This window comes from Camellia sinensis, chromosome 1 (assembly GCF_055761805.1).
Source record: "Camellia sinensis isolate YWXY chromosome 1, ASM5576180v1, whole genome shotgun sequence".
NCBI lineage: Eukaryota > Viridiplantae > Streptophyta > Magnoliopsida > Ericales > Theaceae > Camellia > Camellia sinensis.
In genome coordinates, this window is record NC_138961.1 from 172288022 (window position 1) to 172304556 (window position 16535).

Genomic DNA, 16535 nt, shown 5'->3' on the forward strand with positions numbered 1-16535 from the left:
CGTTATTCATTAAACAAATGAAAACAGAGCAACGAATTAGAGAGAGGACCCCAACAAAAGATAGTATATGCTACGACAAATATACCTTGAATTACGTATACAACACGTGAATCGTATTTGTGGTAATACTACTACACAGCAAAATACCTACTTCACCCTTTGCAATAACTAGCAATAGCCCAACAACCCTAATTGACGGCTTCAAAATAAAATTTTAAAAATACATATATTTAAATATATGAGGGGACAAGAAAATCCATGCTAATTTCATCATATCTTTACCATTTCAATAACATGTTTATGTCTAAGTGGAAAAACTATTTTGTATTGTTGAAGTATAAGATGATTTGATACTTCAATCACATTTTTGTTAGATAAAACAGTTATACTTGTAACTTTTATATTATTGTCAAAAAAATAATCAGACAAATGTCGAAAGGTAAATGATATGGAATAATACTCTGTTCAAAGATTCAGTTTCTCTTACAATGCTCAAACCTAGGGCTTAGAAATAAGATCATCAATTCCGCTTTCCCTATTCCTCTTTAGGCTTACGCTATCAAAAATTGAAATTAATGCTAACTCTACTAATTTTAGTGGCAATGTTATGAACTTTTTTTAGGTAATAATCATTAATTTAAAATTGTGACGATATGACAATAATAAAATGTAGGATAGAAACTAAGAGTAAGAAAAAGAGACAGACTCTGCATCGTTGAAGCCCAGCAGCCTAATGTTCTTCCCTTCAAATGCCTTCAAAATTAATACCCAAATTTTGTTATAAAAATATACATCCTCCTTCTTGTCGTATTGCACAAACACATTTGATTGTTGAATTAGTTTTAATTGAATTGAATATAAAAAATTGTACTATAATTAGATGGGATTATTATCTCCCCCACTCATTCTGGTGTCTTCGTATTCCACAATCAAACAAGAAAGACCATTTTTAAAATGGCCACTAGATGTACATGGAGTTATTAATTTCAAATTGTAAGGACATAACAATATTAAAATGATAGGCAGAGGAAGGATACAGGTAATTAGGGGTCCTGACTTCAAATGTCCTCCCACATAATTAGTATATTATAAAAATTCAAATGAATCAATTAATGCTCAAATCTTCTCAATGACTCCTTTGTTTGGTTCACTACTACCACCTTGCTGTCCGATTTTCCCAACCGTTATGCCCAGTATTTTGGGATAAAGGAATATTTTATTATTCAGTTTATAAGCAACCATGCATATATTATAGTATATATAAAATTTATTAAAAAAAAGACTTGATGAATATGTATGTTGAAACATAAACAAATGCTTCATAAAACATTTGTACTCTACTAAATCATTGTTTTAGATATCAACCACTACGTTTTCTTCTTTTTTTATTTTTGTTGGCTTAACTTCCATCGGCAATGACATCAGGTTAACAGCTAAGGACAATGAAAGATAGTGAGTTTGATAGTTAAAATTATTGTATATTATATATCTCAAATAATTCAACTTAAAATAATCTCGTTTAGTTGCCGGTCCTATTTCAGACTTAAAATCTTTTCTTTTTCCTTTTTGGATTAGCAATTTAAATAATTTGTTTGGAGATTTCAACAGGGTTACAAACCCCACCAAAAACATTACCAACTTGACATAGCTTTCCTTTGGAAAAATCACCCATAGATTGCTTACCCATATGATCTGTTATACAAAAACCATTTACAAGGGAATACAAACCCCAAAAACTTAAAAATAAAATATAAATTCCAAAAAAAAATCTTAAAAACAGCTTAGGAAAAGTTTTTTATTATTATTATTATTATTTTTTTTCAAGCTCTGTGCAGGGTGCAGCACACTTTAGTAGACTAGACTATCCAGTCCAACTAGAGTCCGGATTCTCGGCCGCCCTACCCGGCAACCCCCAAAACGACGTCGTTTTGGGGGCAAATTTCAAAAAATAAAAAAACGCAGAGGAAGAAATGGAGGAAGGAGAGGAAGAGGGAGGAAGGAGGAGGGAGGAGGAGGTGGAGGAGGAGGAAGGGAAGGGCCGGCCGGACTGGAGGGGGCCATAACCAGTGCGGGAGGAGGCGGAGGCGGAGGCGGAGGCAATGGCCGTGCACAGCTGCTACGACCAGCTGGACGGCTGCGATGGCCGGCGGCATGGCGACGAGCTGCGATGGCGCAGCCTCCTCCCTCCTCCTTCCTCCCTCTTCTCCCTCTCCCTCCCCCCTCTGGCTTCTGTGAGAAGAGAGAGAAAACAAGAACGAAGAAGAAGAAAAGAAAAAAAAAACAAAAAAACAAAAAACCCCCAAAACGACGTCGTTTTGGGGGGCTGCCGGGTAGGGCAGCCGAGGATCCGGATTCGTCCAACTATGGTTAGGCCTACTTTCACGATATATTCTCTTCATTTTTTAGGCCCATGTGCATAAATTGTTTATTAAAAAATTAAATTGATCTAATAATTATAACTATATGATTTTATCATCTTTTTTTTAAAAAAAAAAAAGTGGTGGAAGGTATGATTTTAAAGATGGACAGTTTGCTTTTTCAAAACTATAATGTTGAAATCATGTGGTTATACTTAATGATCGATTTAATTTTTTTTATAGATAATTTGCATACATAGACCTAAAAAATAAACGACAAATATTATCAAAGTAGGGTCATTGATGGTCCATAAGCCAAAACTAGATCTGCACTGGATAGAACTTTGACCCAGTTTGATTAGAGCTTAAAAAACAAAAAAAAAAGTTGAAAGCTTGAAAAGTTTTGCCAAATGCCCTATAGTAAAATGCATAATTATTTAAATTTTAAACTAAATAAGTTGCAAATAAATTTTGTCAAATAGGGTTTGAGTACTACATAAATAAGATATTTATTGGTTTATTTCTGTCACAACACTCATACCTAAATCACCCCAATTGATTTTTTTTACTAGAACTTTTTCAATTAAACTCGAATAAATAAATAAAATAATGTTAATCCAAAAAAATTCTAATAAGGACTCGTCAATATTGTGTTCCATTGAGGGATATCCTTTTACTGTATGATGTTTTAATTAATGGAGACATGGGGAACCTGGAATTTTGTTTAGGGGCCAAGGTAACTGTACTAAAAAAATTTATGTTTACTTTTTGTACATTATTACTTGAAAATAAATTCTTGCATGTTTTATTTTTTATTTTTAGTTATTTTGTTATAATCTTTGAATTATATAATTAAAATCTTTTTGTGTATAATTAATTAGGCAATCATTTTTCTTATTGATACAATTTTCATAATTAAGAAATGAAAAAATTACACACAAAAAAAAAATCAAAGTTTAACCCTTGTAGCAAAATAAACTTTGTGTTTTTAATTTTATTAATTTTAAATTCTAAACTTCTGATTTGTTTTCAATCTAAATTATTTGTTTATTTCCGTTAAGTAAATCCAACAAACAAATGTAATTTTAATTGTATACATAAAATGTCTAAAATATTTTTTTTTATTAAGTTTAATAACTGAAATACCATATGTTTCGTCAGTTTTACTTAACAGAAATAGACAAATGATTTATATTGAAAACAAATCAAAATATTATAGTTAAAAATTCATATTTATTTTGTTAGAAGGGTCAAACCTTTAAAAAAAAAAATTGTAATTTCTCCTAAGAAAATTTAGCTTTATAATTTTTATAATAAAGAAAATCAAAAGATATAAAATCAAATCAATGGAATTCCTTCCTGTAAATGGTTTGCATTGTGCGGCCTAATTTGTGAGACCAATTTAACATGAATAATATTAGAAATAATGAAAAAAATATCATAAAATGCATCATAAATTTTTTTTATCTTTTAATTAATATATAATATTTTATTATATATATAATTTAAAAATAAAAAATCTTTCATAATAATTTTCATAATATTTTTCCGATAACCGCTAACATTACTCATTTGACATCCGTAGTTTCCTTTCCCCCATAATACTATCACTATCTAGCCGCCACCCTCTAAACCCACTAGTCAAGTTTTTTAACCTTTTATTATTTGTTGTTGGTACTCACCTTAATCTCTTCAACATGTAATCAATACAAAGAATATTATATTTTTAAAGGGTTACTATTAATACATTAATTTTTGTGGATCCTCTAATTTTTACTTTTTTTATTATAATTATATCTTAAAAAAAATTATATTAAAGGACAATTTTTAATGGAACATTCACCCACTAAATAAAAACAACTCTACAATATTATACACCTACCTCCCTCAACTAAATTCAACGTATTCCCCTTCACAACGTTCCTCTTCATCACCATCTTTAAACCAAACATTCCTCTTCATCAGTATTCTAAGCCCAACATATTCCTCTTCATCGTCGTCGTCATCATCATCATCCTCCTAAACCCTAAACCAAAAATCAGTGGTTGAATTAGAATGAATGTCTGTTATTTTGTTTGTTGTACTGAATTGAATAGAAAAGAGTAAATTGAGAGTTAAGTTACACAACTTTGAACAAATGTTGTTTGGCAACACAATGATGAAAAAATTGTTTATATTTATTCAGTAACACAGTACTGAAAAAATGTTTATGTTCGACAACACAGTGCTGAAAAATTATTTATGTTCGACAACACAGTGCTAATAAAATTGTTTATGTTCGACAACACAGTGCTAAACCAACCATTGGCTGGTCGACTGGACGGACGACTGACCAAATGACTGGACGGTCAACCAGTGGTGTGATTTTGGCTCAGTTTTACAACAATGATGCAATAATATAATGGTTTTTTTGATAAAATGGACACCGTCATTCACTGATTTCAAATAAATCAAATAGAGGGACCGTTGTCATCGTCATTCTTCAACAGAAGAGGGATCGTCGTCGTCGTCATCATCGTTCTTCAATAGGAGAGAGGGGGGAGATGGACCGTCTTCAACCATGATAGAGAGGGCGCACAAAATTAGGTAGGTATGCACGTGGGTGTGATGATATTATGAATATGGATAAATTTGATATTAAGTAGAGTGTTAAAAGAAATCTTATTGAAATTTAAGATTTAAGGCGATAGTCAAAGAAATTAGAGGTCCAAAGAATTAAGATATATGCTAATAACAACCTTCTTTTTTTCTTTATTAGATAAATTACACAAACCTCTTCCGACAATTACACAAATTACCAGTGATCTTATAAGTATGGTAAATGACACTAACCTCCTCCAATGATTTCAAAACTTTACTCTGCTAATAAAAGAAAATCTAAAATGACAAAACTATCCTCAACACACCAAAGAATATAACACACACCCAATAAAGAACACCATACAGAAGTCTTCGCTACCAAACATCACCCACAAGACCCATTAGTCGCCACCCTTCGCCCTCTCTTCTACCATCACTACGCAACTACCACTCCCCTTTCTTTTTCTTTCTCTCCCTATGCAAAGCCAATCATCTTTCTTCCTATCTCTTCCACTGTACAACTACCCATCTTTTTTCTTTACTGTATCACCATTGCCAATTTGACAAACCCCCATCACCATAACATAAATCCTAACCCCAACATCGCCATTGTGCAATAATGATGGTCCACCACGAACTCCACCACACCACCCTAACAAAAACTCCAACTTTCTCTACAACTATCATTACCCACTCAACAGCCCTATTCATTCAACCCCCACTATTAACCATCAAACCTAAAAATTAAGCCATTAATAAATCAAGCCACAACAAAGAGAGATGGACAAATAAACATAAGCGAGTGTATGGATCTGGATTTGGATCTGATAGAGTCGTCCCATGGTCATGGCCTACGGCTCATGGTGTAACCCTAGAGATTTAGTGGCATCCCAAGCAGGCCCGACCCTCGGATTTTCGGGACTCAAAACCAATAATCAACTAATAAATTATTGGGGGCCCTTTACATTTTTTTTTTCATTGAATGAAAAAAAAAAATGAAGGTAAAAGATAAAAGGTTTGTGTCAAAATCACAAAAAATATTTAGTATTACATTACAACAACTAATAAATGTCTTTTGATTCTCACTCTTCTTGCATTTTTAGAAGCAAATAAATCAATCATACTTGCATAATCTAATTTTTTTGCCAAATTATTTTTCAATGGATAACAATGCTAATTATTTTAAATGGGCCTTTCAATTTTTTAATGGGTCAATTTATTTTAAGTTAGTTTGGGTCTTTCTCAATTTTATTTGAATTTAAAACATACCTAATATATTATAATAAACTATAATAGGAGAGGACTCTTTTTCAATAGATAACAATGTTAATTTTTTTGAATGGACCTTTCAATTTTTTAATAAGTCAATTTATTTTAAGTTAGTTTGGGCTTCTTTAATTTTTTTAAAATTTAAAACATATCTAATATATTATACTATACCATAATAAAAAAAGATCTATTTTGAGGAGTCCTAGGCCATGGCCTTGCTGGCCCATGCCCCGGGGATGACCACACTAAAAACTATAGTATTAGCAGCCTAAAACTAGCTACATTACACAGTATGGTCCCGTGCACTTGTCCTATTATGACGTCCTTCACCTTAAAACTTTTTAAATGGCTCTATTGTATATAGCTTGATTGAGATGAAATTAGATAGAAACAATGATATACAATTCCCTACACAACTATATTTAGAAAATTGTACTTATAAAATGAGTCCACATTCATTGAATACTTATTCAATAATTTTGGAAAATCATATGCATTATTCATATGGTGTTTTCAGTCAATAATCTAGTGAAAATTTTACAAATGAGAGAATGCTAATCCACTTTTATTAAAGACCAGACTAACTTGGGTCAAACTTTGGTGCACATTCCTTAAAAGTGTGATGATATACATCCCTTGTTGTTATGATGCAATTTGATTAACATTACGATAACAATCATATTGAATCATAATTTTGAATTACGATTGAATGAGTTATTGAAATTACAAAACTACATACATTATGTTATAACTTCAAGTAATTTGCATAGTATTCAATAGGGTGTTAAGGTGTGTTTGTTTGGACGGACTGGATAAGGAGGGATTGTAAACTATTGGACTATTAGTCCTGGGATACATTGTCCCTGGACTATTTGGTTGGACTGGATTTATATCTTATATTTGTTTAGTCATGGGATTAGATGTCTAGATTGGACTATTTTTAGTGAATCCAATGTTTGGTTGGACGGACTAGATAAGAATAAATGTTCAAAAGACTATTTTACCCTTGTAATTTATAATTTTTATTTAATATATAATTTTAAATTTGTAATCTATAATTTATAATTTATAATTTAACAACACTAAAAAATTTTAATTTGTAAGGCCATAATTTTTAATTTATTATTTTAAATTAACAACACAAAAAAAATAATTTTATTTAATATATAAATTTAATTTTTTAACAACACTAAAAAAATTATAAGGCCATAATTTTTAATTTATTATTTTAAATTAACAACACTAAAAAAATAATTTATAAATATTCAAAAGATTATTTTACCTATTTCCAATTATTTATTAAGTAATAGCATGAGAGTAAAATGGATATTTCACACATTAATCTCATGGGATACCAATCCCATGGAAATAATCCCACCTTCCACCCTAGGATACAATGGCCCCATTTCATAGAGCTGTGGAAAAGTGATTATAGATTATAGCTTAACAGATTATGACTTATAGCTGTGAATATAAGCTGTTAACCTGTTTGGTGCAGCTGTGGGATTATGAATTTAAACAGCAAAGTAGTGTTTGATTAATAAGTTGTAAAATAGTTTTTTACTGTATAATTGTCCTTTATGTATATGATATGAAAATGATTATTTTTTCATTTTTTTCAATTTTAATTTTTTTTTTAAAAAAATATTTCATTAATAAAAGTTAATATAATTAGTATTAATTAGTATCAATTAATATAAAAATTGATATATTTGCTAAAAATGTAATGGAAGTATTATTATCACAATTATTTTCTATTATAAATTAATTAGTATCAATTAATTGCTTAATTAGTATCAATTAATACTAAAATTATTAATTAGTATCAATCAATGGCTTAATTAGTCTCAATTAATAATAAAATTATTAATTAGTATAAATTAATATTAATATTTAATGTTTATTAGTATCAATTAATATTAATAATCAACAATTGTTATTAATTAGTATCAATTAATAATTAATTCATTGCAAAAGTATACAATATTAATTTATTAATAATTAATACCAATTAATATTATTTTTTTAATTAATATTGATTTTTTTTCTTTTTCTTCATAAATATACAATTTTTTATTTTTTAATTAATATAAAAATATACAATATGAATTTATTAATAATTAATACCAATTAATATTTATTTTTCAATTAATATTGATGTTTTTCTTTTTCTTCAGAAATATACAATTTTTTATTTTTTAATTAATATTAATATTTGGGTATTGACGAGGGCATTTAAGTAATTTTAGCCCCCTACACCAGCTGCGTGCTTAAGTCAAAAATTTAAGCACTCCCTGACCAGCTTTTGAAATAAGCTGAGAAATAGCTTGATTTAAGCTATAAGCTGGTGAACTTAAACTACACCAAACATAATATTTTAGTTTAAATTAAGCTAAAAGCTGAAATAAGCAGCTTATAAGCTCTACCAAACAGGCCTAATAATCCCTCATATGAGGGACTAATAGTCCGGAGGGATTATTAATCCAGAGTAAAAAAATTGAACCAAATAATGGATTATTAGTCCAGAGAGACTAATAATCCAATCTCATAGAATAATCCCTCAAAATAAACACACCCTTAGGCCATGTTTGTTTGGGCGGACTGAATTAGTATTCCCATGACTAATAGTCCTAGGACTACCAATCCGTTGGATTATGTATCCTATCTTAATTAATAGTCAAGTTTAAAATAATTAATCCGTACTTCAATTGTTTAACCAAACATCGGATTAATAATTTTATTGGACTATTAGTCCAATCTCAAGCTCATGTCCACCCAAACAAACATGACCTTAATGTACAATGAAAACGAACTCATTGTACAATGGCCACGTGAAGTGATCGAAAGGTGAATACTGAGAAATTTTAACAGAATTTAGAAGATATATTATGTAATACAATGAAAAAAATAAAATTAAAAAGGAAAGATCAAAGGTATCTAATGCCTACAGAGAAAACAAAATTGTAATATCTAAAACCCATCTCTTTCATGTATTGCAAACTGCTCTCATCAACTGCTTCCAATATTCATCTTTAAAGAAATTTAAAAATAAAAGTTAGGTACCTGCTATAATACCCTATAGTATTTACAGACACATATAATATAATATATCAAGTAAAAATTAGGTTCGGGACTAATATACATACTCCCATCAGTTAGATGCTGAAATCCTTTCCAATCTTCAATGTTGCATTTTTTTTTCCTTCCCACCAATTAATTATTTTATATTTAGGTTTATAATCACTTATATATAGCCTAAAGGACAGGTTAAACAACTAATCAAACTTGAACATATATATATAAATCATCTTAATTATATGAAGACCAGTACAAAAAAAAAAAAAAAAAAAAAAAATTAATAACTTCTTGTTAATAATTCTGCAATAGTCATCATCATTTGTTAATTTCAGAGCATTGCTATCCAGGAAAGGGTGCATGCAACTGACAGACCAGGATCCCCTACTCCATGGCTCAAAATTTTTGAAGGCCTTAGGCTAGATAAGAAAATGAGACCTTATTTTATTGAGCAGTTGAGATATTGGGGCCTTTGGCAATTATAAGAATGTCTTAAAATTTTGTTGGAAGCCTAGGTGATGGTTTAAGTAGCCTAATGATTGAGCCACATCTGCATTTTGGATCTAGATTGAGCTTTCCAAGTATTGTGTGCATTATCAAATACATCGAACTATAGACAGCACTTGATGTTCTGAAAATTATATTGACCTCCCATATTCTAAAAATTGTGACAGATTCCCAAGCGATGAAAGATAGTAATCAATATAAAAGGAGGAAGTCGATTCTTGATTTAATCAGAAGGAAGCTTAATTCCAAACTTGAAGAAGAAAAAGCGAAGGAGTTGAAGAAATATAATGGCGGCTCTTCAATTTCCTCTGATATATTATGAATTGCAATCGCATAATTCTTAAAGAGACCTCTACCACTTTGGAGTTCTTAAATTTTGGAGGAAATGAAATGAAGTATTCAAAATATGCATTTCGATACATGGAATGTTGGCAAGTTGGGAAATACAGGGAAGAGGAGAATTATCAAGAAGACGGTGCAGCCTAGAAAGCCATATTTGTTAATGATTCAAGGGGGAGAGAAAAAAAAGAGATGAAAGAAAAAAAAATTATATATATAGCTTAATTTTGATGGAGTATTTGATAAACATTTATTGAGCTCCTAATAATACAGTTGAAAGAAGAGAATTGTGGGAGGAGTAATGTGAATTGAGGAGAAAAAAAAAAGGTATATCAAGTAGCTTGGTGGATGGAGGGATATTAATGAAATTAGAAATGTTGGTGAAAGACAAGGGTTTCATTAGGGTTGATAAGAGGAATGAGGGACCTTGGAGATTTTATTAATCTATTAGAGGTTAGAGATATGCTAAATGATTTTGGGGGGGGGGGGGGGGGAAGTTTGCTTTTGGACAAATTTTCGGCACAAAGAGAAGCAGAGCAAATTGGATTATTTCAACTAAATATGGATGGAAATATAACTTGATAACCTCTGTTAAGGTTGTTACTAGAGACAAACTCTAACTTAAAAGAAGTGTAATCTATCTATAAATAAATAAAAATAATAATAAAAAAATAAGAGGAATTTTTGTTTTTTATTTGTAAAAAAAAAATTATTCGGAATACATAAAATTTTTGAAAACAAATGGAAATAAAAATAGGAAAATACGATTAGTAAGTAACTAGAAGGGGTGGCTAAAAATGGAAGATGGACGGATGTGGTGGTCGGTGGTTATTGGAGGTGGCCAGAGTGTTATCAAACGTCACAAAGTGGCCGGAAGGCCGCCGAAATGTGTTTAGAGGTCACGTGCAATTGCTAGAACGACCGATACCAATAATGGCAATGGATGATGGCCAAAAGTGGTGGAGAAGGGAGAAGAAAGTGAAATTATGTTTTGAAAATAAATAAAAATACCTATTTTTTTCTTTTTCGAAAGTTTTGCAATCAATTCTGTATTTTAAAAACAAAAATAATATACTACATAAATTTTAATTTTAATTTTCAATTTCTATAAAAAAAAATTAAAAATAAAAAATAAAATTAAAAAAAAAACGATATGATAGCAATTCAATAGAGTTCCACCCAAAAGTATGTATCTAGATGACTAAAAGTTAAGCAAGTTGTCTCCGATTTCCTTGCTTTCATTATTGTAGAAATTGTAAATTAGTGACACGTAAATAAAATAATTACAAAATCATGAGTCTATAAAAGAGAGCTGGGCTTAAAGTGATAATTTTTGATTGCACTAAAACACATCTACTTCCATTTTCTTTTTTCTTTTTTTTTCTCTAACCTTTGTTGGCTTTTTAAATGATTTAAAAGTTAAAATTATAATTACAAGTGTACCGGTAAGAATTGAATAATCCTTACATATTTAGTATGACGTCAACAGCCTTAATTTCTCTTTATTTGTTTTGGGAAACTTATCAATAAGTTTTATATACATAGTTCAAGGCCCATCTAGTCCTCAAACAAAACACTTGCACCAATTAGTCCTACACATTTTTAATTATTATCAAAAATGCTATTTTTTTTTTTTAATTTACAGACACTGTTATATTTTACTACTGTCAAACTTCCGTCAAACGGTCACCGAAGACTCGTCGAAATGTTCAACATCACCGGAAAAGTCACCAGAGTATCGCCGAAAGTTTACCGAAATGTTAAGAACGTTAATGGAAGTCGCCGGAATGTTCAAAACGTTCACTGGATGTTAAGAACATCACTAGAGACTCACCGGAATGTCTAGAATATTGCCGAAAAAAAAAAGAATAAATTAAGAAATTAGAGCAAAAAAACATAACATAATGTGTTAAATATTGATAAACTAAAAGAAAAAAAAATGAAACGACAAAAAACAACAACAATGAGAAAAACATATGCTATTTTTCAATTTTTGTAAAGTTTAAGCAAAAAATCTCCAATATTGATCAAACTGAAAAGTAAGTTTTGAAACTGTTTTACAGTTTCAAAGCAAAAATTTATTAAACATTTATCCTTATTAATCAAACTGAAAAACATGTTATAAAACTGTAAAATTTTACAGTTCTAAAGAATGTTATAAAACTGCAAAATTTAACAGTTTTATACCATGTAAAATTTTACAGTTTTAAACCATGATTCATTCCAGCACCAAAAAATTTGAAACTGTAAAATTTTACAGTTTTCACTGCCTGTAACTAAAACTTGAAAACTACTTGTTCAGAACTTGAAAATTTTCTCCATCAGAACAGAAAAAGAGAAGTGTATAATAGAAAAAATGTAGAAAAAAATAAGATATCGAAGGAGAGAGGCGGATATAGAGAAAGGATTGTACTCCGACAATTATTTTTTGTTTAGATCTAGCCAAATCTAATGTAAATCTACTCAAATCTGATGTAAGTCTACATCAGATCTAAGCAGATCTACTCATATTCTTTGTCGAAAATATATCTTCTTCGCCGTCGGTGAGGGTGAAGTCACGAGTTGATTTTGATGGTTGGTGGTTACCGGTGAACCCCAATCAATAGAAAAAGACATAATCACCGGTCGTCGTCCATGACAAAGAAGATAAGAGAAAAATGCAGAAAAAGAGAGAGAGAGAGGAAAACGTAAAGAGTAAAGCAAAAAGCACAGAGAGAGAGAGAGAGAGGGAGGAGAAAATAGGACTTTTGAGTCTACTCAAAAAGTTGTCAGATTAAATAGTGTCAACATATTTCAAATAGGACCTGTGGATAATTTTCCCATTTGTGGGGGTTCCTATGGTCTGCAACATAAACCATTGGCAACCCAAATGAGGAGAGGTTAATGGGCCTCATTTTGAAGTTTGTTAACAAGCCAAATCATATAATAGCCAACCAAGATACAAAACCAAATTATTAATCATCAGATCAGATAGACTTGGACCATTAAGGGATCCACAAATCAAATCCCAAACCAAATTGTGTGATTTATTTCACTAACTTCCTACTTAGAGATGAAACTTATATAACTAGGACCTTCAGTTTAGTAGTTATGTAGTACCGTTGTGAGGTTGCAGATTCAAGTTCTATGAAGAGAACTTTAATACCATGCCCTTACCCCTGTGCAAAGATTTTGTTGTACAATGGATTTTAATACCTTGCCCTTATGGTAAATTCAAAAAACAAACAAACAAAATAGGTTACTTTCTTACCTTTTTATGTTGCTTAATCCTAATTCAACTAGCGGATGTCAGTTAGTTATTATCTTATTTGGGAGTTAGAGCAAAGATTGATTATTTCTTTTCCATATAAAGATGGTATGTAATTTTTTTTTTTTCTTAAATTTAAACTTAAGTTTTAATTTGATATAATTCTTCTTATATTTGTAATTAATCTCAAAATAAAACTTAAATAATAAAAAGTCATAATTCAACTTTTAGAATATAGTTACATTCCTTTATAAATTTTTTCTTTACTTTTTTTTTTTACCTTTTTTTGGGTGGTGTCTGATCCTGAACTTACTCCCTTTGAAGGCACCTAGAAAAGGAAGCAGTTGGCCCAAAATCCAATGTAATTCCTGGTGAAAAGACCTTAGGGGGTTGGCATAAAACTAATCAAATCAAATCAGAGTTCATGTTTGGCTAAACTTATCAATCCTAACTGTTAAGACTAGGACTGGAAGAAAAATTGGATACAACTCAGCCCATCATTAGAAAACAATTGAAATTTTGACTTTTGATTGATTTTTCATAAGATATTGGTCTATTTTAGTTCTAAAAAAATTTGTATTTATATTGATTAAAATATTATATTTAAATATTTTTATATTTTGATTCTTTGACAGTTAGAAGTAATTAATGTTTTGTAGCAAAAGTAAGGGAATGAAAGAGTTTTGTAGTAGCTGCTACTCTATCACTCTTCATTTTTTTCGTTGTGGAATATTATAAGTTTCAATAAAACATCAAGTTTCGTGTGAATTACACTAATCAAAAACTGACAAAAAAACAAACCATAGCATGTGATCCATCTTACTTCCCTAAATCACAAAATTAAAAGTTCACTTTAGTTTTAAATTAACTTTGACCGAATCACTACCGAAATTGATACCCGTGCCTACTTCCAACCTCTACCATTTTATGGGTTTCTTTCTTTTTGCATATGGCCTTGCCACTTCCTTTGGCAGCATTCACTAAATCGGAACTTAATTTAAAAGTCATATTTTGATTCGGACGTTTCCGAGATGCCCGCTAATAACCAACAAATGGCCACAAGGGGCACAAGTTAACCATCACAATATGAGATTGAACCCATTACTACGCTAGTTAAGATAATAAAAGATGAGCTTATACAATTGCGCTTACTAAGATAGAACACGAGTCATAAGTGTGTTGCGTGGCATTGCTGTAGGACTTGTATCTAAAGCCAAATGACTTACTGTTTGTATCAAAAATGACAATCGAACTCAAGGGTGACGCGTGGCATGGATGACCGATGGGAATAGCAATGGTTGGTGATTTTATCAAGTATGATCATCAAATAATTGACTAGTGGTAGCTTCATATTTTCTAGGAATTGGTTAAGAGATTATTTTTTCTTTTCATAATATCTCTGGCAGATCATATCCTTACTAATTAAGGATCCTTATTAGTTATTACTTCTATTTGAAATCAACTTAGAGTTACAACTTTGGAGAGAAGTCTGGTGATTATGACACGAGGCATTCACCAATTACATTTGGAGCTACACTCTTAAATTACTAATCGCCAGGGACAAGTGGCAGCATATCATATCTATTGATAGCAAATTTAATTATGTAATACTGGAGATAAGCGGGCCTAAAGTTATGTTGTAGGGACTCTTGGCACTAGGAAAGCTAACTTAGTATCTCACTAGCTAAATTCACGAATACAAAAGATAATTAGATCTCAAATTATGTTGTTGGAACACTTCGCAATATGAGAGTTAACTTATTATCCCTTTCCCACTGGCTGAAAACAGTTGCAAAAGTGGAGGAGATGGCTCCAACGGCTAGTAGAGGCCTAATTATATAAAATGACAGATTGCAGAAGACACGCACACACATACAATTCGCCTCAAACCAAATTCAAGATCTAGTGTTATTAATCTTTGAATCTTTATCAAGTTGTTCTTCAATTTCCAATTAGCATTAGCCTAGTTCATTCTCATTGTACTTCAATTACTTTTGGGTACAATCAAATATATCTTGTTTAATGTAAGGAGTTATTTTGGTATGTGGGAATCCAAACAGAAAGATGGAGACTGATAGTAGCACCCAAAATTTGTTCGTTTGACACTACTCTTTACACCATTGCACACCTAACCATAATTGCTAGTACAAAAGTTATTGGCATCTGAATCCCAATAATAACAAAGACAGGTTCTTAAATACCAAAAGAAGTAATAAACAGAAATTCTATGTAGAATTTTTGTACAAAATAATGTGATTAAATTGAACTCTTAATTTTTAAAAAGTCATCGCCATATCATTATGAATAGACTTTCTGCATAAATTGTTTTGTAAGAAAAAACTTTCCCTACCAAAAGACAAGGATATGCAAGGCACTGTTACCTGTAAGATTTGCAGCTTGGTGAATGAAATTTTGAGCAACAAAGCTCCATCACCACCTTGTCAATTTGATAAGCAATTGCTCATCACCTTGTAGATATATCAAAGAGATTATCAGGAAAGGGAAAAACCTTTGTAGGTTATAATTGCAGTTTAAATCATGAAAAAGTTCATTCTATACCCATCTAGTAATGATATCTCATCAAAACATAAGAAGAACTTACCACTATGTATTTTGTAAACTCAGTCTTCATGCCTCTCAGCATGTCCAAGAAAACAAAAGAGAGCATTGAACTTCCCATGAATCAGCATTCAGCAACATAACAGTGAGAGAGAGAGAGAGAGAGAGGGAGAGAGGGAGAGAGCTACAAGGTCTCATCATGTATTTATTGATTGTGAGAATATAGGATGAAGAATCTAGTCAAACGTTCTCAAATGCAATAGTGTTGTGTGAAAGTTAAATACTCTGTCCCACTCTCTTCTGTCCTCGTGTCAAACTCTCTCTCTCTCTCTCTCCTTGTATATGATTTTTATCTCTGAGTCTAATCGTGTAATATAAAATAAAATAAAATAATTATAATAAAAGAATAGAGAAAAGTGAAACATAAAATGTTATTTCTATGTGAAAAGTTGAAGATGTCATAGTGGTAGTAGCTAACAATCCAATTCAAAACAATACCATAGTAAAGGAGTAATAGGAGCCAACCTTTTCATACTAGCTGTCCCTTAATTTTTATAGTAATGGTTCACATTTTCTAATACCGCAGGCCAGTTCAGATTATG

At 30.7% G+C, this 16535-nt stretch overlaps 1 long non-coding RNA gene across 1 annotated transcript; it reads right to left on the reverse strand.

The window, feature by feature from the left end:
- Positions 1-4121: 4121 nt before the first annotated feature.
- LOC114272399 (uncharacterized) lies at positions 4122-16238 on the reverse strand. The gene is made up of 3 exons (XR_003632723.2): positions 15977-16238; positions 15756-15842; positions 4122-4383 (listed from the first exon to the last, which is right to left on the reverse strand). It is a non-coding gene; the product is annotated as an uncharacterized LOC114272399 (long non-coding RNA).
- Positions 16239-16535: the final 297 nt, after the last annotated feature.